General features: G+C 43.2%; 1 protein-coding gene across 4 annotated transcripts in view; it reads left to right on the top strand.

Annotated features, from left to right (window-relative positions):
* The window catches only part of FAM110B (family with sequence similarity 110 member B), a 102,179-nt gene that overhangs the window by 14,700 nt on the left and 62,685 nt on the right, over positions 1-24,794 (top strand). For 3 of the 4 annotated variants that reach the window (XM_059901217.1, XM_059901213.1, XM_059901216.1), the window contains exon 2: positions 7,698-7,747. The gene's annotated coding sequence lies outside the window, so the exon portion shown is untranslated. Of the gene's footprint in view, positions 1-7,697; positions 7,748-23,934; positions 24,430-24,794 lie in introns of all 4 variants that reach the window. The other variant, XM_059901215.1, reaches the window with a different exon arrangement.

Here is a 24,794-nt window from a genome sequence, read left to right as displayed (position 1 = left end):
CCATCTTCGGAAAACCTTGGAGCATCCGCTCATTAAGTATTCTTGTTCTTTCATGTTTGCCCTTTTCTTTCTACCTTTCCTCTTCCAAGGTAACTAACCCCCATCTTCTCTTTACCACATAGTTTTGCCTCCGATCAGTCCCTCTGTCCCTTAGCTGTTCCCTTTTCAGTCTTCCCTGCATGTTGCCTGTAGGTGGATCTCAATGAAATAGTATCCCATGTCACCTTCATTTTTAGAAGCCTTGCGCTAACTGCCCTGGACCACAGGGGTAAAAGGTACGCATGTGGACACTGGGCGCTCAGCTGCAGCCGTTGTCGAGTTCAGGTTTACCTCCCCAACCATTCCCACTCTCCTCCTTGGAACTCTTCTCAGCTGTACTGATCTACTTGCCGTCTCAAAGGCTTTTTTCTCGAAGGCTTTCTGCAAAACCTGCTCTTTTCCTTTGCTTGAAATCCCTGCCCCTTTTCTTCACTCAGCCAAGTAATGATGATACACGTCATTTATGAAGTACTACATGCCTGGCAAAATGCTCATGATCATAAAATATTGTTGTCACTTAATCCTCACAACGACCCTATCCTGCTGGCCCCATTCTGTTATTTCTAGATTGTTCTCCCGGCCCGGCACCTGCTTCGAAAGGTTCTGGTGAGAATTACATGCGACGCTCCTCACAAGTGCTTAGTGCAGTGCTGGGCCCGAGGTGCCCTTCACACAGACGTTCACCGTCCCTTTCATTATCCCCTCGGGCAGACAGGACACCAAGATGCAATGTCTGTGGCGGGGCTGGGGGCGTGTCGTGTGTGACCATGGCTCCAGGCTCCCCTGTGCTGTGCCGGCATCTCCCCAAGCCTGGCTCTGAGCGCCTTCTTTGAGCAGCCTTTAGACTTTTGTTTTTAGTTGGGAATAAATGGTTACTCCTTAGTCACTAAGTTAAAGTAACTAAAATTTGGAATTCATAAACTGAAGAGGCCCCATGTCACCCGCTGTGGGAGGTCGCACAACGGAGCATCTGCGGGACCTCGTGGCAGGTGGGTTGCCCGCCTTTTGGGACAGAGCAGGGATCATCTGTTGGAAGTATTCCCCTCCTGCTCCTCTTGTTGCTTCATGTATTATTGCTTTTTAATGTCCTGCGTGTTTATTAGCCAAATCTCTACAGCCGACGTATGAACTCCGTGACGGCTTGGGGTCACGTACTGTCCGTTGCACTGTGTCCCGTCAGCATGTTCTTTCCATGCCTGTGATTTCTAAGCACGGTGTTTTGCATCCCTGACTTTGTCAAGCGCACAGCAGATGTTAAACATCTGACGACTGAGTCTAACAAAGTTCTTTTAGGAATAATTTTAAGGGGTGGAATTTGAAAACAGCTTGTGTGAAAAGTCATGGCTCATCCTTTTAAAAATAAACGCTAAATAAGACAAGCATTATCACGGGGAAATTTCTCACTTAAGAAAAACCTTGGTAGAGTGATGGGGATTAAGATTTTCATTTCCTCCCAGCAGGGCTGGTATAATAAGATACTGTGTGTGTGTGCGTGCATGCATGCGTGTGCACATGCATGTGTGTTTGTGTGTGTGTGCATGCGTGTGTGCGCGTGTGTGTTCATAAACTATAACACTCAGTATTTTCTACTTTAATGACTCTACCCCTCCAAGAATACAATTATTGTCATTTTGCGTTGCTGGGTCAGGGTGAAATGTTTGGTTTGATTCAGGTCCCAAACGCTCATATACTCTGTTTCTGGGGAGTCGGTGTGGTTTTAATGCCACTTTCTATCAGAACTTTAGAGGTGAGCGAATAAAATGGTGTTCCCTTTCCAGGGGCGGGTAAAGTTTTGTTGTACTAAGACTGTTGTATTAGAAATGTGTAAACTTAATTGTGACAGATTAAGAACTGGCCGCTGCCTTCCATATTTGAGTAGACGACGGTGCACAGACGTATTTCATGAAAAGCTAGTTTTCCCTCATTAAAAATAGTAGTTGATCACAGTGCTTAGGCACACAGCAAATGTCAGAACGGCCCTTAATTCGGGCAGATGTTTCTGTTTAACTCGTAAGAGTCTTGGATGGATGGATGGATGGATGGACGGACGGACGGACGGGCGGACAGATGCACGGATGGATGGGTGGAGGTACACACTTTCTTAATTGACTACTCAGCACCATTGCGCTGAACATTATATAATTCCCAGGCTACACTGCACCTTATGTAATACCCATACCACTAATATTGCACCGATGGAACTTGCTCGTTTCAATTCTTAATAGCCTTGTTTCTCTCTCTTAATAGACTCTGGGCCACTGGAAATCAGGGGCTGACTTACTATCTGTGTTTCTTAGTGCCTAGCAGAGAGCCTAGCATGGAGTAGAAATGAAACAAATATCTATACATTAAAATAATTAGGATTGCTTATAAAAGCAAAATGAAATACAGAACATTTGTAATTTAGTGATTAATGGTTACTGTTAAGAAAACCAGTGGGCAAACATCCTCTAATATTTACTTTTTCTTGTAATAATATGTAGATGGCATGTTTTTCTTAGCCTTCCCTGGAATTAGTCAGTAAGCACTTACAACGGATACTGTATATAGTAGGTAATCAATTATTCTTTTGATGAATAAAAGATGAACACCTTTCCTAATATATGTCATAGGAACCTGAATAAATTATAATGTTCATGCGGCCATTATTGATGTTAACGTTAGTAAAATATCGTGGAAGGGACGATTCCTATTTTAACATTTCTGAGGAGTATTGCTTATACGTGATGATCTTTAGAGTAGGCACTGTCTGTCGTTACAGATTTGTATACTCTACTTGTTCCCAGGTTTCATGGTTTTGTAAGAAGGATAGAGATTTCCTTGGAGGTCTCTTATGCTTTTCTTTCTCTTTGTCTTTTTGGCTATACATTGCTATCCATGAGGACAGTCAACAGTCCTGGAGGTGCTTTTAGGATGTCGTTTCATGTGAGCAGAAGCTGCGCTTAGAGGAAAGCATGTTGGTTTTCTGCATGACATTTCCACAGACAACAGCTGTTTCTCAGCTCCTGTGAGTCCTGTGGTCACAAGTCCTTCCTGGTTGGACTTGGATCTGCTTAGGGCCTCACAGTCAAGATGTTGGCCAGGCCATGGTCTAGATCGAGGCCCTGGGGAGGAATCAGTTTCTAAGCTCATTCAGGTTGTAGGCAAGACTGAGGCCGAGGCTGCCATCAGTTCCTAGAAGTTTCTAGAAACCACTCACCGTTCCTTGCCCCGGGCCCTGTCGTGACATCACAGCAGCATCTCCTTGGACCCCCTCAGCTTTTAGTCGCTTCGTTTTCTCTTCTGTGACCTGCCAGAGAAAACTCTGCTTTTAAAGGATGCATGAGAGTGCAGGATCCATCCGGACAGACCCCCTAGCTGAGGTTAATGTGACACGTAACATTCCTAATCACAGGAGTGAGACCCACTGTGTTTACTGTCCTGGGACTGTGCAGGCCTGTGCCCCAGGGGGCTGGGAATTCCTGGGGCCCCTGTTGGAATTCTGCCTCCACAGAAAGCTCAGTTAAGATGCCTGGGAGGGCTTCCCTGGTGGCGCAGTGGTTGAGAATCTGCCTGCCAATGCAGGGGACACGGGTTCGAGCCCTGGTCTGGGAAGATCCCACATGCCGCGGAGCAACTAAGCCCATGCGCCACAACTACTGAGCCTGCACTCTAGAGCCCGCGAGTCACAACTACTGAGCCCGCGCACCTAGAGCCCATGCTCCGCAGCAAGAGAAGCCACCGCAATGAGGAGCCCACGCACCGCAATGAAGAGTAGCCCCCGCTCACCGCAACTAGAGAAAGCCCGCGTGCAGCAACGAAGACCCAACACAGCCAAAAAATAAATAAATAAATTTATTTCTAAAAAATGAAACTACATTAAAAAAAAAAAAGGATGCTTGGGAAATGCCAAATTTACCTCCGTAATACTTTTCAATTTACCTTTATTGTGCTTCACTTTGAGATGCTGAAGACCATGTTTTATGGACTTTCTTCGTTCTTAACCTTACTGTGTTTCTAAGGGAAAGAGAAGCAGTCTGTCCTCCACGTGAAGAGATGTCTCTACAGTCAGTAGGGCTTAGGGTTTGATGTTTGTGATTTTCATTCATTGATCTGTGTCCTTTTAGCCAATCACTCCAAGGCCAGTGGTGGCCAGATGAGGATGGAGTCAAGTGGTCAGAGTCTTGCTGTTAACACAGAAGCCAGACTGACCCAGGCTACAGGCCTAACCCAGGTTAGGAACTTGACAAGCGAGACCCCAGAGAGGGCTGTGAACTTGAGGAGCGAGGCCATAGGGAGCCACCCTGAGTTCATAACCAGAGGAGGGACTTCCCAGAATCACTGTTTTTGGCAGATTAACCTGGAAACTGTACATATGGTTAGAGGAGAGAAGCCAGAAGCAGAAACCAGCCAGGAATGCAGAAATGAATGCTCATTTATCTTTGGCGAGGGAGATTTAGAAATTTATTGTGTTCCTTGAATTACGTTAGTAGTAGTAGTGCTAGTAAAATAAACAGGAGTGGGAAAAGTTAAACAAGATGAAAGAGACAATCAGCCTGCCTTTTACAACCTGTGATCACCTGAGTGGCATTCGGTGACTTTTAGTGCAGGCCACGTGTGCGTGGTTTTTAGTCTGGACGTCAGGTAAGTCATCAATTTGTTACAGAACTTGCAGTTGGGTTTATGAGTATTGTTTTATGTGCATACATTTTTTTATCGCCTAAAAAAACTTTGCTAACCACAGGCGCATGGGGTAAAACAGATACCCAGCGCGTATATTTCACAGTTATGTTTGCTGCCTCTGAAAACCATACTTCTCTTGTTTCAGTCACTGACTTAGTCACATACTCGTGGTTTTCTTGGAGTCATTGTTCAAAGGGAGCTTGGCTTTTACTTCCTACTTTCTCCACTGTTTGACTGAAGATTATTTTTAAGATTAAAAAACAAACAGAAGTCATCTCACAGCCTGGGAACCGGACATTAAACATATCTGTTTTCGCGTATGCTTAAAAATGGTGGTTTTGCAAATATTCAGTGTGGCATTCTCACTACATAGTTGGCTGAAAAACTATAAATAAAGTAAAACTATATAGCTTTGCGACCATGGAAAGGATAATGTTTAGCTTGATCTTTTGTGACTGAACAAAGTTCTGATGTAAGGCAACCAACTACAGTGGAAAGAGGTCGCAGAAATCTGTGCTTAGCAGTGGAATCGGAGATGTTGAGATGCTGATTTTTTTAGGCAAACCTAGGTAGTGAATCATTCATTCATTCAATAAATACTTGTGGATAAGTGCTGTGAGCCAGGTAGGATTCTTCTACAGGCTGGGGATATAGCAGTAAACAAAAACAGGCAAAACGTTCTGCCCTGGTGAGGCTTATATTTCAGTGAGATGAAGCAGAAATGTGGAAGTGTATAAGGTATTTGTTATTTCGAATGGTAAAAAACACTATAGAGGAAAATAAATCGGGGGGGGAGGGGTATATATGCGTGTTGTGGGAGTGGGTGGCAGCGTTTTAGAGGCGTGGCTGGCAGAGTTCTGAGGTGCCCCCTGTGTTGGGTGGGTGGGGCTAATAGCGTCTGCTGAGGGTGATGGATAGCACTGCTGTGATTACCAGGTTACCTCGCGTAGGACTCCGTCTCAGCAGGCTGGAGTGGAGATTCTCCTGCTGGCCTTGGAGAAGGGAGCTGAGAGCTGCCTCTAGGAGAGGAGGGTGGCACCCACTGTCAGCCAGCAGGAAAACTGGGGCCTCAGTGCTCCAGCCTTAAGGGGCTGAATTCTGCTAACCATGGGGACTTGAAGGAGGCCCCTGAGCTTCTTAGAGGAAGGCCGTCCAGACCACACCGTGATGGCAGCCTTGTGAGACCCGAGCCTAGGTTGGAGCCAGCCAAGCCATGCCCGGGCCTTGACAGAGACTGCAATAGTAAGCGAGTGGGGTGCTTGTTACACAGCAACAGAAACTAATGCAGATGGGGGGCCAGGGAGGGCCTCACTAGGAGCAGAGAGACACATGGAGACCTTGAGGTGCTGTTGGACATACCAGTCTGGAGGTCGGGGGAGAAGATGGACGTGTGGGAGCCGGGAACACATATATGGGACATAGAGCCACGTGGTCCTGAGAACAGTGATTGCAGAGAGGCAGGAAAAGGGGTTGAGACCTGGGCCTTGGTGCTCCAGGAAGATGTTTTCAGTTATTGTGTCTCAGTGACTTATGTCTTATTCTAAGCTTCTGTTCAATATTTGGCCTGACTTAAAATATTTTTCTCTCCCTCTCTGGAACTTCAGCTCAGTTTAAAATTTTTTCTGTTTGGTTTCAATGTACAGTATTAGATACGAGACCCTGGCAGGTGGGGCAGTGAAGCTGGGTGTGAAAGTCCTCCTGCCACGTCCTGATAGGAAGATTCTAGCTTCAGCTAGGAGCAGTGTACACCCAGATCCCTTCCTCCTGAAGGCAAACGGATGTGTACGTCTCAAGTCTCCTTCAACCCCAGCCGACAAGAGCAAGCAGATCGTTTCTGTAACTTGCCCTGGTCCTCAGCTGCATGACTGAAGAATCAGTAGCGATCGCTGTGGTTTTCCAAAACGAGATTTGCAGAAGACCCATTGCTAGCTGGGTTTAGTTGCTGTATTTCTTTAGACACAACTGAACAAATAGATAAAGAAGAGGAGGGAGTACTCTGGGGATTTAGTAAATAGGAAAAGATGGAGACTGTGAAGATCAGAGCAGTTGAGAGGAGTCTGTGGACCATTTTGTAACCTGCATTTACCGAGATATTTGTAGCTGGAGGCCTGTCAGGGTTGACGGTGGGAGTGTCCCTCAAAAGCAAAAGACCTCTACATGTGGATACATCTGTTTGTATATAAATAATAGCTTTTGTTGGTAGTTTTCTTTTTCAGACTAGTTACATGTTTATTCATATATCTTAAAAATTAACAATTATTTCACAGCACCTTCTCAGTCCTTCTTTGCTTTTTTTGTTTGTTTGTTTGTTTTTCCTCTATTTTCTACACCATGTTATCAGATGGGCCATTGAATCTTGGACTGAATTGCTACCTTCTCAAAGTAGTACTTTTTTAAAAAGACTCCCACCGATGGTGATATACAATGTGAGATCATTATTCATACCCTCTCTTGTTCCAGAAAGGACTCAGGCGGCAAACTTGGAGAGTTTGGGTTTTGAGTGGTTTGCCTTCCATAGTGAGGGTGCCAGCCCAGGGAGGCCCCTGTCACCCGGGAGACTGAGCATTTTAGCATGTGCACCGTGGTTTACCGTGTTAGGAGCCCAGCAGGGCTGCGACTCTACCTGCCGGGAGCCTTTGCTGACCCCTGGTGGCAGGTGCACTGCTGAGGGTCTTGCGTTAGCCCACTTCATTTGAATAGGCTCTTTCTTCTCCCAGTTCTCTACTTCAGCTTTTTTGTCTCTCTTTTCCCACTGGGGGTTATGTTCCTTTTTGGCATTTAAATAGTCACCATTCCTGATCTAAAGATTACATTTTAGTTCATTGTCCTTAGGCCCGTGGACACAAATTCTTTTGTGTCATCTGAGGACACGTCATGCTCTTCTCTCCTCCTCCGTGTTTTGTGTGTCTCTCAAAGCCTGGCATTTCCAGTGCCCTTTGGGAGCTGAGGGATTCAGTTGTGCTCTTAAGTGGCAGAAGTGACTTTTTCTTTTTCAGGTGCCTTGGGCCTGCTGAGATCCAGCCCCAGTCAGATGAAGCCTTCCCTTGTGAGTAGAACCCTTTCTTTGCCATCTCGAATCATACCCAGGACACGCTGTTTCCAGCTGTGATCGGCATTAACACCCATTCATGTGCTGTGTGGACTTCCAAATCTTGTAAATTAGTAACATCCAGAAACTCAAGGAGCATTTGCCGCATCTAACATTATACAGCTGGATACAAGGGGTTGCTTTCTATAGTTCTTTTTTGCTCTGAAGTACCAGTTTCCAGTACACATTAGAGACCAGATTCCACACTATTTTAGTCTAGCCTTGATCAGAGGCTGGCAAAGATGGCCCATGGGCCAAATCCATCCAGCTGTCGGTGTTTGTAAATAAAGTTTTATTGGGACACAGTCATGTTCCTTCATTGAAGTGTTGACTGCGGCTGGTTTCAAGCTGTAGCAGGTGAGGTGAGGACTGTGTGGCCTGCAGAGCCTCAAATATTCACGCTCTGGACCTTACAAAAAAAAAATTGCCAAGCTCTGGTCTAAAATATGTAACTGATTTTTAAACTGAAAATTTTCAGTCATAAAATAATTTTGGAATAATGGATATCTCTAGCTTTTTAAAGTTCTCAGGACAAGGCCGTCTGAAATATAGCCAGGGGTTTAAAACAAATGAAATTTAAGTGTTGTCATGTTTTTTTAGTACCATTTCAATTTCTACAGGTTATCAAAACTTATTTAACTTAAGAAGCATAATGTGTGGAAATGTAAAATAAAAACATCAGGTCACACTACAAGAGAACACTGACATTTCTGTGTGAACCTAAGTATCAGATTACATTTTCATTGGGCTTGATCACATTTAAAACTAAGATCTTTGGGAAGGCAAAATTCACACGTCTCCCAAGGGCTCCCTTATAAATTGCCCAAGATGATATGTTTATAGCTTACACTGAAGGCTGAGTTTGCTTTGACTAAAATCAAATGAGAGCTTCTTTTGCATAGATTCCTGTGTGTACACATGTCTGTGAAGGTTTCGGTGCTTTTCTGATAGGTTAATTAAATTTTCACACTGATGCGTAGTTTATTTGAACTGCTGTTGCATTTTCCAGCTTGTGGTTGTTAATGTGGGTTCCAGTACGATGAGGACAGACCCCTCTCTCCCAGTGGTCTTTTCATCCCCATCCCTGGTGCATTTGCAGGGTGTTGTCACTGAACCTGGACCCTGAGAGAATGTGCTTTCCAGGGCTGTCTGGTGCTTTGGGGGCCAAGGCGGAGCACAAGCCAGAGTGAAGAGGCCTGCGTTTTCAGTGGGAAGGGTCAGCCTTTCTTTTCCACCCAGGGCCACTAAATGAGGGCAACAGAAGGGTTGGGTTCAATGCTGCAAAATCTAATCACCTCTTGATTTATAGCCACGTACACACCATGGCTGAGGGCCGAGTTCACCACCTTGAAAACACGCTCTGACGGTCGTGGGCTGCCTGGAGGGCTCTGCTGTCCTCTGTCGGCCCCTCGGTTGGTCATGGCCCTCCTCAGTGAGAGCACCGGCCAGCTCGCAGGTCCCCTGCCATGGGCCCACCAGTGAGGCTGAGGAAAGGCCTGGCCTGCTGGTAGAGCACCTGAGAGGGGCTGGGGGTGCCCACGTACACACACACATGCACACACACACACACATATATACACACACGTGCATGCATGCTTACACACATACACACGTGCACACACATACATATACATACACATATACATACATACACAATATACATACACACATGCTACACACACACGCACACATGCACACACACGTACACATATACACATATATACACACATACATATACACACATACACAATATACATACACATGCACACATGCTTACAACATATACATATACACACGTGCACATGTGCACACATATAGACATGTATACATACACACATATACATATACACACATACACAATATACATACACACATGCACACATACTTACACACATATACATATACACACGCGCACATGTGCATATACACACATACATATACACATACATAATACACACATGCATACACACATACATCCATACACATATACACATACACACATACACAATACAAACATACAATCACATAAACACATACATGCATACACACACATACGCACACACATATCCATACACATATATACACATACATATACACATACGCACACACATGCAGGCATACATGTACACACGTGCACACATACATATACACACATGCACACACGTGGGGCACATTTAGGTAGCTAAGTGCACCGTTTGGGGCAAGCCTGCTCTTCTCTGTTCCCCGGACCTTGGGGGATTAGAGTGTAGGAGCCGAACTGGAGGCTGTGCCCTTGTAATTGTTCTTCTTTCTCGTCCTGCTGCGCATCACGCTTGAGGATCCAAATTCTTCAAAACTGTCTTAATCGAGATCCCCCCTTCTGACCGCGGCTCCCTCGCCATCACTGGAGGGGTGAAGGCCTGGAAGCTCAGAAATACAAGTGCAGCTTCCTGGCGCAAAGGCAGGTGCTGGACTGACTGCCAGCCCCACCCGCATCCCACCACCCGCCTGAGTAGCCTCCAGAAGGTTCCCGACCTCTCAGCCACTTTCCTCCACTGAAAAGTGGTGACAGTGGTATCTGCTTCATGGAACCGTCGCAAGGATTAAATGATTAATGGGCTTTAGTTCAGGGCCAGGCTCGTAGGGAGTGTTCAAGGAAGGTAAGCTGTTCTGGGCCCTCAGAGGGGCTGCCAGGCTGTGTGACTTTGGGGGCGGCTTGCCCCATGGGGACAGGTATTTTATTCCTGATCTGCTTTAGAATTGTCTGCAAGGGGCTTTATGATTATTGTTTACATTCTCTGCAGACAGGGCACCACCTCAGTAGCTGCAGGGGCCCAGCTCCCACCCCCGCCTCCTTTTTTTGAAGCTATGAAATAGCTATTGGTACAACCATTTTTATTTAAGAAGAAATTGTCTTAAGGAAATTAAATAATTTAACCTAAATTCATACAACTCGTGAAAAAACAGGATATTCAAACTCAAGACTGTTATTAAAGCCTCCTTTGGCCTGAAGATGCTTAGTTGTGAGTTTCTTTTGTGAGTGATATACAAGTCAGTCTGGGGGAAAAAAAGCCCATTGTATAATTATATTCATATAAAATATATACTAATATCTTCTGGAAAACTGCTTTCTGACAAACATGAAACAAATAAAAGAAAAATTGGTCAAAGCTGACCTCCCTTACGAAAAATTGGTAAAAGCTGAAGAGGTAAAAATAACTTAAAAGAAAGGTGTTTTAAGTGGATGTTAACAGCGGTTCATGGTTTTAAACGAACTGAGGGCCTATGAATCAAAAAAAATATTCTAAGGTTCTGATAAAGTAATAATATAAAGGCGCAATATGACATTCAAATGAATAAACTTAACTGTCGTTTAAAATCACGTAGAATTGAGTTACCCTTTTTTTCTCTGTGTATACACAGCATACTACATATAAATAAGAGATTGAAAGGTTCGGAAGAATTTGAGATATAAATAATTTCATTAGGATGTCAAGTCAGTAATGAAACCTTCTTCAAAACTTTGTAGCAAGACTATATTGGTATTACTGTTTTTTAATACAATATGGGTTTTGTTTTGTTTTTTGAGGTAAAATTTACAGATCTTAGGTGTACGGTTTGGTAAGTTCTAACGAATACATGCACTTATGTAACCACCCTAATAAAGACATGGAGCACTTCTATCACCCCAGCAAATTCTCTCTTGCCACTTTCTAGTCAAATCCCCCTTTTCCACCCAGGGAAAAATTATTATTCTATCACCATAAATTAGTCTTATGTGTTTTTAAATTTATATGGATAGAATCATCCAGTGAATACCCTTTGTACTGGTTCCTTTCATCCCATACCATGTCTTCGAGATTCATCGTGTCTTTGAGATTCATCCTTGTTGTTGTATCAGTAGCTGAGTAATATTTATTTCATTATGTGCGTGTACTGCAATTTGTTTATTCTTCTGTTATTGGGCATTTGGATCGTTTCCAGTTGGGCATCTTGAATAAAAGTTGCCATGAGCATTGTTGAATGAGTCTTTTTATGGATATACGTTTTCCTCTACCTTGGATAATACCCCTTAGTGGAATTGCCAGATAATGGGGTCAGTGTTTGATTAACTCAGACTTCCTTGTTGGCAGTGTGTGAGAGTCCATTTGTTCCATATTCTTGCTAATGTTTGCTATTGTCTCTTTATCTTTAGTGATTTAAGTGCCTATGGAATAGTGTATTATTGTGGGCTTAATTTGTATTTCCCTCGTGATGAATGACGTTGACTGTCTTTACATATACTCACAGGTCTTTTGTGTATCTTCCTTTGCAAAGTGTTCATTCAACTTTTTGCCTTTTTTTAAAGTTGGATTGTATGTCCTTTTGTTATTGATTAGTCACTCTTTATTTTTTTCTGGCTAAAAGTTCTTTTTCATATCTATGTATAGGATATATTTTCTCTCATTTAGTGGTTTGTCTTTTCATTTTCTTCACAGTGTCTTGATGAGCAGAAGTTGAAAATTTTTTTAAAGATCATTTTGTCAGTTTTTTCTTTTACAGTTAGTGTTTTTGTGACTCTAGGAAATTTTTACCTACTCCAAGGTTGCAAAAATATTCTCCTCTGCTTTTTTTTCTAGAAGCATTATAGTTTTAGTTTTTAACTTTTAGGTCTCTGATCTATCTCAGGTTGATATTTTAGGTGTGAGGTAGGGATCAAAGTTTACTATTTTTTCCAAATGGGTATCCAATTTTTCATCATCATTTGTTGAAAAAGGGCTTTTCACTCTTCATTGAATTGTCTGGGTTCCTTTGTGAAAAGTCAGTTGTAAGTCTGTGGATCTGTTTCTGAGCTCTCTCTCCCTTCTGCCTCATTGGTCTAACTTGTTTATCCTTATTAAACCACAGTGTTGGAATTTCAGTGTCTTCATGGAAGAGCTTCCCGTCCTCTTCTGGGAGGACAATCCTTTCTTATCCATGGGAACTCAGGGGAACCACCGTCTGGGTTCCTCACTGTAGCACACATTTCCCCAAAATGCAGAACATCGCTAATGGATGACTCTGACAAGAATTTTGCAGGTGAACTGCGTTTTGCAGTTGGATGACTTCAGTTTGTTCAGATATGAAAAATTTGGTGTCATGCAGTCCATTTCACTGCAATTTAGGTCAGAGAGTCATGCTGAAAAGAAACATGTATGGAGGCATGAGTGAGCACAGACTACAGAACAGCCTCCAAACTAGTAAATCAAAAAGGACCATAGGTTAATTGAAATTCCAGTTAATTTCACACAACTAAGACTCACCAGTGCTTAAAATATCAGTGCTTTAAGATTGCTTTCTCTTGGTTGCCAACAGAGGGGTTTTTTTTGGTTTCATCCTTCCAAAAAGTACACAGCGTCAGCATCTTTGGGGAAGACAGAAATTGTTATTTTTCAAACAAGAAAAAAATAATAGAAAAAATTCTGTATAAGTTCCATTGCTGAAAATGAGGACATTTTAAGGAAAGTTGTAATTACAAATCAAAAAAGACTTTTTTTTCTCTCTCCTTCCTCCCCTGGCCTGTCCCAGGCTAGGGCTTGGGGCAGGAGTCCCTTGCTTCATCTCTGCAGGACCCTGGCTCTCACCGAGACCATCTCCAGGGGTTGGAGTATTGATTCTCATCAGTGGGACCACCCATCACTACCGTTGGAGGAGCAATCAGATTTTCTATTTACTTCACCCAGGGAAGCCAGGATCCACTCTTCTATGTGGATGAGCTATGCCCATTGTAGACAAAATAAAATTAAGTAAGAACCACCCACTTCTCCTCCATCCCCACTCTCAGGATAACCCGGTGAGGTACCATCTTTCTAAAGCCTGGTACTGACTTACATCACATATTCAAATTATTTTTGTTCTTAAACAGCACTAAAAACAAATGGGAAGATTATGCTTACACCTTTGGAGGAAGATGATTAACACTTCAAAAGCTTCTTTACTCTATAAAAGGTGCAAAATACCATCAAGACGTCAGGTGGGCAGTTTCTGTCTCTGCCCTGCCGACTCCTGCAGTGCTTTTACACTAACCTGTCAGGTCCTTTATGCCATTTATTCCCATGGCAGAACATCTCTGGGATAGTCATTTAAAACCCTTCTATATAATTTAGTACAAAAAAACCCACTTGTGTAGGCTTGACTCAGACTTTATGATAAAAAACATTTATCATGTGCGCTTCCATGTAAGAGGAATTTAAACTCTCCTCTTCATTAGGAGACCTGCCTGCAGTGGAATTAAAATAGCTTCGCCCTGAATGGGAACACTGACTTGGCAAAGATCAGGGGCAGTCATTCAAGAGGAATGTAATTGAATACTTGAAATTTAAATTAGCTTGTAATCTGACTTTGAAAATAAAGTAAAAGAGAAGCCCAAGAAAGTTTCCTTTAAGGTGAATTAATGTCCTTCAAATCACTTCCAGTTTCAAAGCTTATAATAATGTACACACGATAAAAGTAATATGCAGTGAAGCTTATCTTTTCTATGTGCTTGTTCTCCCTGATACACTGATACTGGCCTTAGGAAAGGTGCCCTACATAGAGAGAACCCACATCTGCAGAAATAACTTGCAAACATCACCAGAGATTTACAAACTGTTTCAGTGCCGTTTAGAGGGACAACTTTTTTCTTTATTGTGTCCATAAAGCAAACATTGTTAACCCAAGAAAGGACCTTAAATAAGTGACACAGATTTTCTGCTTTATTTAGAAACTATTCAGATGTTCATATTTTCAAAGGATTCTTTCTCTTCAGTAAGTTCTTCCTCATTCTTGAAGGACGCTGTATTTTTTCTGTTCAAATCACTGAGTGGTAAACTTTCCAGGAGAATAACATTTGTTAAATGAAAAAACTTACCTAATTATTGTCCCTGCCTTGAATAGGATTACATAATGAAAAACTGTCTCTTTGCTGTAAAAGAAAACATAGAAAAGGATCTCTACATATGAAAATAGAAACAGGAGAAATCTAGGGAATCCAGATTCAGAAAACCATTATGAAAAAGTTAACATTCAAAAAAGAAACTGGGGGGGGGGGGGCGATTATTTTCAGTAAGAAAAAAAAATTCTTGGCTTTTGGCTTTACAGGTAATTACACACTTAACAGTATAGATAGAACAGAGCTCAGTTTGCTTCAAGGCAAATTTCTGTTAAATAAATCCCATTTGCACATTATTTTCTATTGTAGAGCTTTAAAAATTGGTCCCTAGATATAATAAAATTACCTTTAAAATATACATATGTAAATGGAAATATCTTTCTAACAAAACCTTGGAACCATTATCTGTTAATGAGCGCTATGGTTCACAAGACTTTTCAAACTGTGAAAGCAAAAACAGAGTCAGTATAGGCAGACACACTGAAAGGTGATTGCTTTGCTTTACCTTATTTTAAACTTGATTCCTACTAGAGTAGGTAACAATCCACAAGCTTCCGAAACTTGCCAAGGTGCCAGTCAGTCTTCAGTGACGCTAATGTATCTAACTTTATATCCAAAGAAATTATTTTCCTTTTTTTCTCCATCACTTCTTTCCTTTTTTTCTCCATCACTTCTTTCCAGGCGCTTAAACCTGGACCTATCTTTTAAGTGCATAAGAGTGCCTTTAGATAAAAGGAGAGAATTACCCAAATATCTCAGGGAAGGAATGTCTGAGCTGTACAGTACTTAGCAGTGAGGACTTGCTGTAGTGTCAGCAGAGGCCCTAATGCCTAACAATCATCAGCAGATTGACTGACAATCCAGGCTGAACTTTCGGTTCCCACCGTGATGGTTTGAGTTCTGGCTGGGATCGATTAGTACATCAACATCGTGTTTGCTGAGACTGCTGCTTACTAGCTGGTTAGAAAAGCTGAGCTGCATCCTGTAGACTAGCTGGAGGCCAGAGTCGATGACCAGGGAAGGCAGCAGAGCCTCCAAGCCTGAGACTTTAGAGGGGCCACTCGTTAAAAACTTGCCACCCTTATTAGTTTTTTCTTTTCCTTGGGTGGGAGTGGGAAAAATATCAAGTTTTAATTAAAAATTTATGTTCAGCATGAGTAGCACAGTAGAAAAATTAAACAATTTGGACAAGTTGACCATGCAAAGATAAAAACTATTCACATTTGCCCCTCGACTTTTTCTCCGTATATAGTCACAGAGGTATGTGCATGTATACACAGAGAGATAATTTTAACAAAAATAGAATCATAATATACATCGATTTGACTCTCTCTTAATATTCAGCTATATTTCCATTTAATAAATATTATTCTATAGTATCACTTTTGAATAGCTGCATACTCTTCCATTCATTTTATTTATATGCCATCATTTATGTAGTAGCTATTGTTGAATAAGATTTTTGTTTCTTTTTTTGTTTCTTTTCTTTTGGCTCTATAAAGGATACTGTGATAAATTCCTTACTTGTATTTTTTTTGCACATGTCCTTAATCATTTCTAATTTAGCACATGATCCCAACTATTTCCTGGGGATGATTTTCCCTAAGTGAGTGGCCAGGGGAAAGGTATACATATTTGTAAAATTTTCAAGAAGTTTTTCCAAATTGTCACAGAAAAGAAGTCATGCTTATATAAGTTTCAGAATTTCTAGATGTTATTAACAAACTCTTAACAGTATAGCATTTCCCATCTGGGTTGTGCTCAGGGCATGCATGATAGTTATTTATTTTTATTATCTAGTTCTTTTTCTACAGAGGGTCAGTTTTTCTAATTACATTAAAATCATTTGGCCTGGATGTTCTAATTTTGCCATCAGCCAAGTGGAGAGAACTTAGATAACATTTACAAAATGCTGAGCACTCCCTAAATGCTTTCTATATATATTAACTCATTTAATTACACATCATCATCATACTCATGTTACAGATGAGAAAATTCAAGCATGAGGAAGTTAAGTAATCTACCCAAGGTTACCAGCTGGAAAGTGGCTAAACTGGGATAAAAAATAATGGGATAGAAGGTGAGAAATATATGATGATATTGTTCTAACAACGTAGTTCTCTCAAAGAGTATCCTTCAGACTGTAACCTCCGAAGTTCTGATATGACATTTTTCAAGACAGCTATTCTTTGGCCTCTACTGACTTTAAAAGTTTCATAAGGACCCCAGATGAATTTCATACCAAATTATGTTCTATATTTACATATTTGTTTGGATAAGAGCCTAATCTTTCAAAATTAGTAATGTTAAAACATAATTATGAACATTCATGCCATGCATACTTGAAGTTCTTCCATGAAGTTTTTACTTAAAATAGCAGCATGCATTACCCATGCAAGATTATATGCCTTGATTTTGGACCATACGTGTAGAGTTGCATTCCAGAACTGGTACTGATGCTTTACAGACGTTACCCATGCAAGATTATATGCCCTGATATTGGACAATACATGTAGTAGAGTTACATTCCAGAACTGGTACTGATGCTTTGCAGAACTATTTATAGCTATAGGAAACTGCATTTAACTGAAATGTGTAGGCATTCCACTTTAGAAGACAGAGCTGAAATTTAGGACATTAATCCACTTATTATAATTTAAGGTTTTGTAGGAATTATCCAGTGGTCAATAGAGAGAGTCTAATCCTGGTCCTTTTGGTAGTACAGAGACTTTCACGTCCTAGAAGATACCTGGCACCATTCAGAAGACATGGTACAGTTTGAGAACAGAAGGGACGCTAATAAGCTCAGGAGAACTTCTGCCACCTAATTCATAGCTCTTATTAGATAATGGTATCTAAATATTATTATTATATCTAATTATTAGATTATAATAATTATTATATATCAGATTACTTAATAATATTTAATAATGTTTAATTCTATACTCACGGGTTATAATAATTCATTTTTTGTGTGTTGGAACAAACATGGTTTTAGTGAAAAGAGGAGCAAAATAGGAAGGAATTGAGTCTGGAGTCCTGAGCAAACCTGTAACTGCCCTGGGCTGGTTTCCTCATCTCTAAAATGAGAAAAACTGTAAGAACACCTCCCTGACAGCATTTAGGAGAGACTCAAAGCAAAAGTGAATGTGAAATTTCCTTGTCAGTTTGAAAACTTGGTTCATTTCATTGGTGGTGATGTCTTTTTTTTTTTAAGTACATTTTTTTTTAAATTAATTAATTAATTAATTAATTAATTAATTTTTGGCTGTGTTGGGTCTTCGCTTCTGTGCGAGGGCCTTCTCTAGTTGTGGCAAGTGGGGGCCACTCTTCGTCGCGGTGCACGGGCCTCTCACTATCGCGGCCTCTCCTGTCGCGGAGCACAGGCTCCAGACACACAGGCTCAGTAGTTGTGGCTCACGGGCCCAGTCGCTCTGCGGCATGTGGGATCCTCCCAGACCGGGACACGAACCCGTGTGCCCTGCATTGGCAGGCAGATTCTCAACCACTGCGCCACCAGGGAAGCCCCACATTGGTGGTGTTTTATTTGGCTCCTTCCCTGGTTTGGAGGGTCCATGTCCTCATCCTAGCACAGTACCTGACAAATGATAGGAGCTAAATAAACACCAGTTAAGCGTCATTATGACGAGATGGAGGAAGGGCCTAGATACCAAGGAACCCCGTTTGAGAACTGAGTAAGTTCCAGGCCCCAGCGGAGGAGGAATAGCGACTTCTCAACTCCGGGTGTTGCCCGGTGACTGGCAGCCTTCTCGGTGCTTTCCATGTGAGTTCATGTCTCGTCATCACAGAAACCTTGGGGAGAACGTTCTGCTGGTCGGTTTACCTGCTGGATGAGGACAGCGGGACACCCATGAGGCTCGGTGACGTGACCGCGGTCATGGTGCCCGTGAGTGGTGGAGCTAGATGCCCCTCGTCTGGTTCCGAGTGTGCCTAACTGCAGGGGTGCCCGCCTCCGGACCCGCCTTCTCAGCGCCTTGAGGCCAAGGCCTTTCTACTTAGCTTCATGTTTCAGTGCCCCGCGTGAAACAGCACCAATGTTTGCCGAATAAATTCAGAAAACCCTTTCTGTTTTACATAATCTTTTTTTTCTTTTTGGCCAAGAGCCTTTACACACCACACTGAATAACATTCATATCAAGATGGCCCCATTTTCTGTGAAAAGTCTGAGGTGAAGATATAAAAGAGTCATTTTTTCTAGTTTGTGGAGAAAAATTCGTATGCTTATATGTCCATATATAGCGGATAACGTCAGTAAGTCGTCCGAAAACAAAGATGCAGTCTCTGCTCTTCCCACTGTGAGGGTCCAGGACCGTCCCCAGTTGGGTCTCGACCCGACTTCCAACCTTCTGTCTCGCTGTGTGTCCCCAGGCCCACGTCTCTGAGGTCCCAGCTTTGTCGCTGGCCAAGCGGGGTGGTGAACACAGTGGAACGGTAAGGACAGAATTCCACGTTTGAAGACAAAGCCTGCCAGGAAGGCCTGAGACAGCATTTCAGTGTTGTCCTAGTGTGTGGCTCCTTTGCTGAAGCCCATCCCCCTCCAGCAGGCTCCCGGGTGTTTACTGTCTCCCTCACTGGTGAGCTCTGTTCGGGGGGAGGGGCCACATCCCAACCCATGGTCACATCATAGGTGCTCAATATGCATTTCTTGAATTAATGAAGCAGTGTCCCCTTAGTATTTTAGGTTCTCAACCCTCTCTTCTTTATTCTAAACTTCCATTTCTTAAGAGCTTCAAGTGAGGATGTTAAGGATTAATCTTACTGGTTATTTAAAATCATTCCCGGTACTTCACCAGTACTAGGAAATGTGAATCCTTAGAAGAAAACAAAAGAGGGGATTCCTGGCGGTCCAGTGGTTAGAAGACTCCGAGCTTCCACTGCAGGGGGCACGGGTTCAATCCCTGGTCCGGGGAACTAAGGTCCCACAAGCGAAGTGATGCTGCAAAAAAAAAAAAAGGAAAAAGAAAGAAAAAAAAAAAAGGTGACAGAGTGGGGGCCAGGCTTGAGAAGATGCTGAAGATGTGCACCTGGATTTTACACCAAGCCCCACAGAGCCCGGCAAGAGGATGGTCCGAAGACAGTCACCTCCCTCAGCGGGGGACTCCCCAGGGGCCCTGGAAGGGACTCACCCCACAGGGTCCCATGCGAGGCCCCGTTCAGGCGGTGGGGACACGTCCTGGTCAACGGAGCAGGTCGCTGAGCACCTGAAAGGGGAGGGAGCTGAGGGCTGCCCTGCCGGGGAGGCAGCCTGACTCAGCCTTGCCCAGCCCGGCCACGGTGCAGGGGCACCGAGATCCCCTTATGCCACATGCTGCTAAAGAAAGAGAGAGAAAACAGAGAAGGAAAGCGGACGGATGTGCGGGTGTTAGGAACAGAGAAGGAAGGGGCACCCGACGCCGACGCCCCGGTGCTTCCTCACCTGCCGTCCTGCCCGGACGGCCGGAGGACCCTGCCGCAGCCTGGGCCCTGCCGTCTCGCCCTTGGAGGGGGGTCCGTGGCGGCCCGGAGCCCCTCGCGTGGGCTGGGGAGCCGCGTGTTGGCATCGCTGCCCGGTCCCACGGCGGCGACTTCCCGCTGGTGGCCTGAACCATCACCGTGGAAATGCCACGGTCTCCGGCCCACCCCGCTTCACGGGGGCTGGGGTCTCTGGCTCCCCCGGGACCCCCCTGGGTGCTGGTCCCTCCTTCCTGCCTCGGCGGAGCCGGGGGAGGAGAGCTGGCCGGGGCGGAGGCACCCCAGCCCTGGGGGCCCAGCGCGCGGTCGGGTCTCCGAGCAGAGACAGATCTCTGGGTCCCTTCCGGCAAGACGCAGCTTGACCAACAACCAAAACTGAGCCGGTTCTGGCGGGAGTATTCTGACCAGTCTACAGTTATCTTGGAGCCGTGGGCTTAGAACCGTTCTGCGTACGTGAACCCTGATTTCTTTCCCAAGGGAAGAAGACTGTCACCGCGCTCTGCATGGCCCTCCTTTTTATTATTATTATTATTATTATTTAGTTATTTCTGAGATATACATTTTAAAGTAATAACTAGAATTATGACTTATAACATTATACCAGAACATACAAGAGTTTTAGAAATTTCATGTAATGTCTGAAACATTTATATTAGCATATTTCCATACAAATAACCCAAAGAAAATTTAGTATTAGTTGTTTTTTTGTTTGTTTTTTTATACTGCAGGTTCTTATTAGTCATCAGTTTTATACACATCAGTGTTTACATGTCAATCCCAATCGCCCAATTCAGCACACCGCCACCCCCACCCCACCGCGGCTTTCCCCCCTTGGTGTCCATACGTTTGTTCTCTACATCTGTGTCTCAACTTCTGTACATGGCCCTTCTTGATACACAGGCTCTCCTTTCCTCGTCCTCCAAGGTTAGAGAATCAAAACAGAACTTGCAGAACCCCATTCAGTGGGGTGGACGTTTCTGGGTGACTGTCACCTGCTCCTCCCTCCCCCCCCGACCCCCCGTGCAGTCAGTGTGAAACGTACATGTTTTCACGCCTCGTGCAGAGAAGGGTGAGTGAGGGTGGGACTTGGAAGATAACTAGAAAGAAGGGGGGCTGGAGGATACATCCTTCCTGTTGAGGATACATTCAACGCGCAGCTTTCCAGAGGCTCGGACCAAACCCTTTCCTCGCCCCGAGTCTGCTGTTTGCAGCTGTGCCTCTACTTTCCGTCTGGGTCCCCTGGCTCCAGCCGCCTCTCCGGGACTTCATAGCTCTCTTGGTCACACCCAGCCAAAAGCATCCTTCAACTGCAGACCAGACTCTCACCCCAACTTGTATCCTTTCGCAGCACTTCGCCCCCCATCATAATTACCCCTGGGTTGATGCATCACTTACTGTTTATGCCTCATTAGAATGGAAGCTCCACTGAGAATCCGGGGCCCCTGCCAACTCCCTGCAGGGTCCCCAATGTCCAGCACGGTCCTTACACAGAGTAGGTGCTCCAAACTCTTCATTGAGTTTTGATTTTTCAGAATCAAGGCAGAGTTGACTGAAGTTCAAAGACAAAAGCTCTCATTCCAGAGGTTAAAAAAAAAAAAAAATCTAGGCTCCCCCGGCCGAGGGGCAATAGAACGATCAGAAATTAACTGTTACTCACTTTCAAACTAACATAGGGGCTCTCAGCTTGAGACCTAAGAAAGGATCAGTTGCTTCTTTCTCTTAACAAAGTGTCTGTTTAAATGGCTTATACAAAACAGGAACAAGACAAATTAATCAAACAGCTTTTTAAAAGTGCCCCCTTTTTGAGCCAGCAGTCTGTTACATGAAGAGGAAGTGCTTCTAGCGTTTCCCAGACGAATGCCTGTGAGTGGTACCAGGCGGTATCCCGGCAGCCTCCAGGGAGCGGTGCCTTAGGCCAAATCACTGAAGCCAATTCCTCTTGAAGTTTTAGCTCCTGATAATGGTGACGGCGGTTTCATAATCCACATGGACACTGCTTCAAGGTAGCACATGTGAGGGTCATTTTAGGAAATCTGTCTCTATCATATTTTCTCACAGTTGGTGTCTGTGTCTACATTTCTACACACTTTTTCACTCTTGGATGTATAGACCATGAGTTTCTGTGCTTTCCCCTGACGTTTATGGGCCATGCTGTTCCTTTCCTTAGTTTATTTCCCATCCAGTTTGTGGTACCCAGAGATGGAAGGATGAAGGATGCCGCTTCGTCAGTATTTTTTTCCACAGCTACTAATTAACCCCTGGGAGTATTTGGTTCCTCAGAGCAAATCATAATGCCTGTTGAGCATGTCAGCTTTCTGTAAAGGTTTTCAAAGAAAAACCAAAGCACAGCATAACTACAGAAATGAGAAGTTTGCATGTAATCATTGGATTGGAACTTGACTGGTAGAACATATACCGATTTGGGGAAATTACAGAAAAGAAGTTTAACAGATTAACAGATTTGATTAATATCATTGGAGGACTGTTAATTTTGTAGAACATATTGAAGAAATGACTTGAAGGGAAAACAAGTAAATAAATGGATACGGGGACAAAAGTTGCATTTGACTAGCTGACCTCTCTCCTCTCCCCTTTTCACATAAATGCCTCATTTTAAATTTAATCAACCTCCTTATTACAGACTTGCCCCAATTTATATTCCATCGAAAACACTTTCTCAAATGTATAATGGCATTTAATCTATATTGCAAATCATTAACAAAATGCAATTTTAAACCCCAATTTCCTGAAAATTCCTCTTAAGATTGGTTCATATAGAATAAACTGAAATTAGTGACTAACGCATATCCAGAAAGAAGTAGGTGAAATACTGTTTGTTACTACAGTGAATACCAATAATGGTTCTTCATGATTAATCAAGTCTGCTCTTGGCTTGTCACCATTAATTACTTCTAAATGGTATTTCTGACAAAGCTGTACACTGGAGAAGTTTAGATACTTCTTTTTTGAGTAGTCTGACACCAGAAAAGAAGGGAGACACTATGGTATTGTGAAAAGATTGCTGCTATTAATAATAGCTTAATTTAGAACTCACTCTGTGCCAGGCCCTGCGCTGAGAGCTGAGTACTCATTGCTTCTGGCAGTGATGCTGCAAGGTGCCTCCCACTATTGCCTCTGAGACTCAGAGACATCCAGCCTCTTGCCCCAAGTCACCCAGGAGGGAGTACCTGATCCAGGCAGCCTGGCTATTGGAATGCATGGTTTTCTCCTGTGCCTCTTGCAAGATTCAGCTTCTAGAACTATTGTTGCCATTAAGTTGTGCCGTGGGCAGATTTCCTTAATTTTCCCTTTACAATGACTTCTGATATTCCTTTTCCATCTCTTGTACCTCTGAATTATTATTCATCACTGTAGTCAAGGTGATGATTTTTGACACCTTGATTAGTACATTTCCACGATGGGTGGAAATTAGTACATTTCCACCATGGGCATTTCAAACTATATTGAGAGACTAATTAGCACTTTAGGACAAATAAGTGGCAAATTGCTAATCAGGGTGAATAAAGTGAAGTCTCAGATTTTATAGCACCACCAGTAATACCTTCCTACTATTGACTTTATTATTTATTCTTCAGTGCTGGAATCTGTGAAGTTTTTTTTTTTAATTTATTTTATAGAAGTATAGTTGATTTACAATGTTGTATTAATTTCTACTGTACAGCAAAGTGATTCAGTTATACATATATATATATATATACATTATTTTTCATATTCTTTGGAATCTGTTAAGTTTAAGGAAACTGGCTATACCATACATTGATTTAACCACTCTTTGTTTCTCTAGATTGGAAGAAAAACAAGAATGCACTTTAAAAACCACTTCTGGTTTATAAGGTGACACATTAATCCTCAAAATGACAGGAAATCAAGATGATTCTGTCTGCGGGATTTCATTTATTAAAATTTAATTTGCTCCTGTGCTTTGCTCCAATCGCTCTGTGCTAGCAAACTAGCTATAATTAGATTAGCAGCCTGCTAAACGCTGGTGACAGCCTGAGCCTCAGAGAGCATGTGCCGGATTCCGCCCGAGCCGCTCCTCATTGGCTGCTAGCCTAGCTGCTCGCCGGTTTGATAGGTTTCCACAGTACTCTTTATGCTGCATTGGAGACACGGATACAGAGATACTCTGCTGCGTTCTGGCCACGGTGGAGGTGCTTAGTTGGTAACGTTACAGGAGGAATCAGGCACCGAGGAGAAGGCGATCGTCTTTGTTGAGAGAGCGAGGCAGTCACCGACTGCCGGCTGCCAGAGGAGATCAAGGAAGAAGTTTCAGTTCATGGTAATTACTTTGAGTCTTTATCTCGCCTGAAAAACACGGCCATGCATGAAATGAAGTGTGTTCATCATGTCATCTGTTTAATTTGATCTTGCTTTTGTTAATATCACACGCTCTCCGGTGTTCCATGTAAAATATGTCCTCCCGGAGAAGGCTGGGCTGGTAAACAGCTACCGTCTTCATGTAGGAATCTTGTTTTTACCTGGATTCAAGAGTGCATGTGCTGGGGGGCGCTTCTTATTGGTTCTCTGCTGTTTAGGAAAGCCCGATGTTGCATCCATTTAGGTGTCTTTGGAGGTGCGTTTCAGTGCCCTGTCGACTTTGTTTGCATGGGGTCCGGACCCTCCTGAATAATGAGCCACGGAGGA

Source organism: Balaenoptera ricei, chromosome 17 (genome assembly GCF_028023285.1).
Source record: "Balaenoptera ricei isolate mBalRic1 chromosome 17, mBalRic1.hap2, whole genome shotgun sequence".
NCBI classification, from domain to species: Eukaryota; Metazoa; Chordata; class Mammalia; order Artiodactyla; family Balaenopteridae; genus Balaenoptera; species Balaenoptera ricei.
The sequence above is the reverse complement of the archived record's forward strand: the minus strand, read 5'-3'. Positions and strand labels throughout refer to the sequence as shown.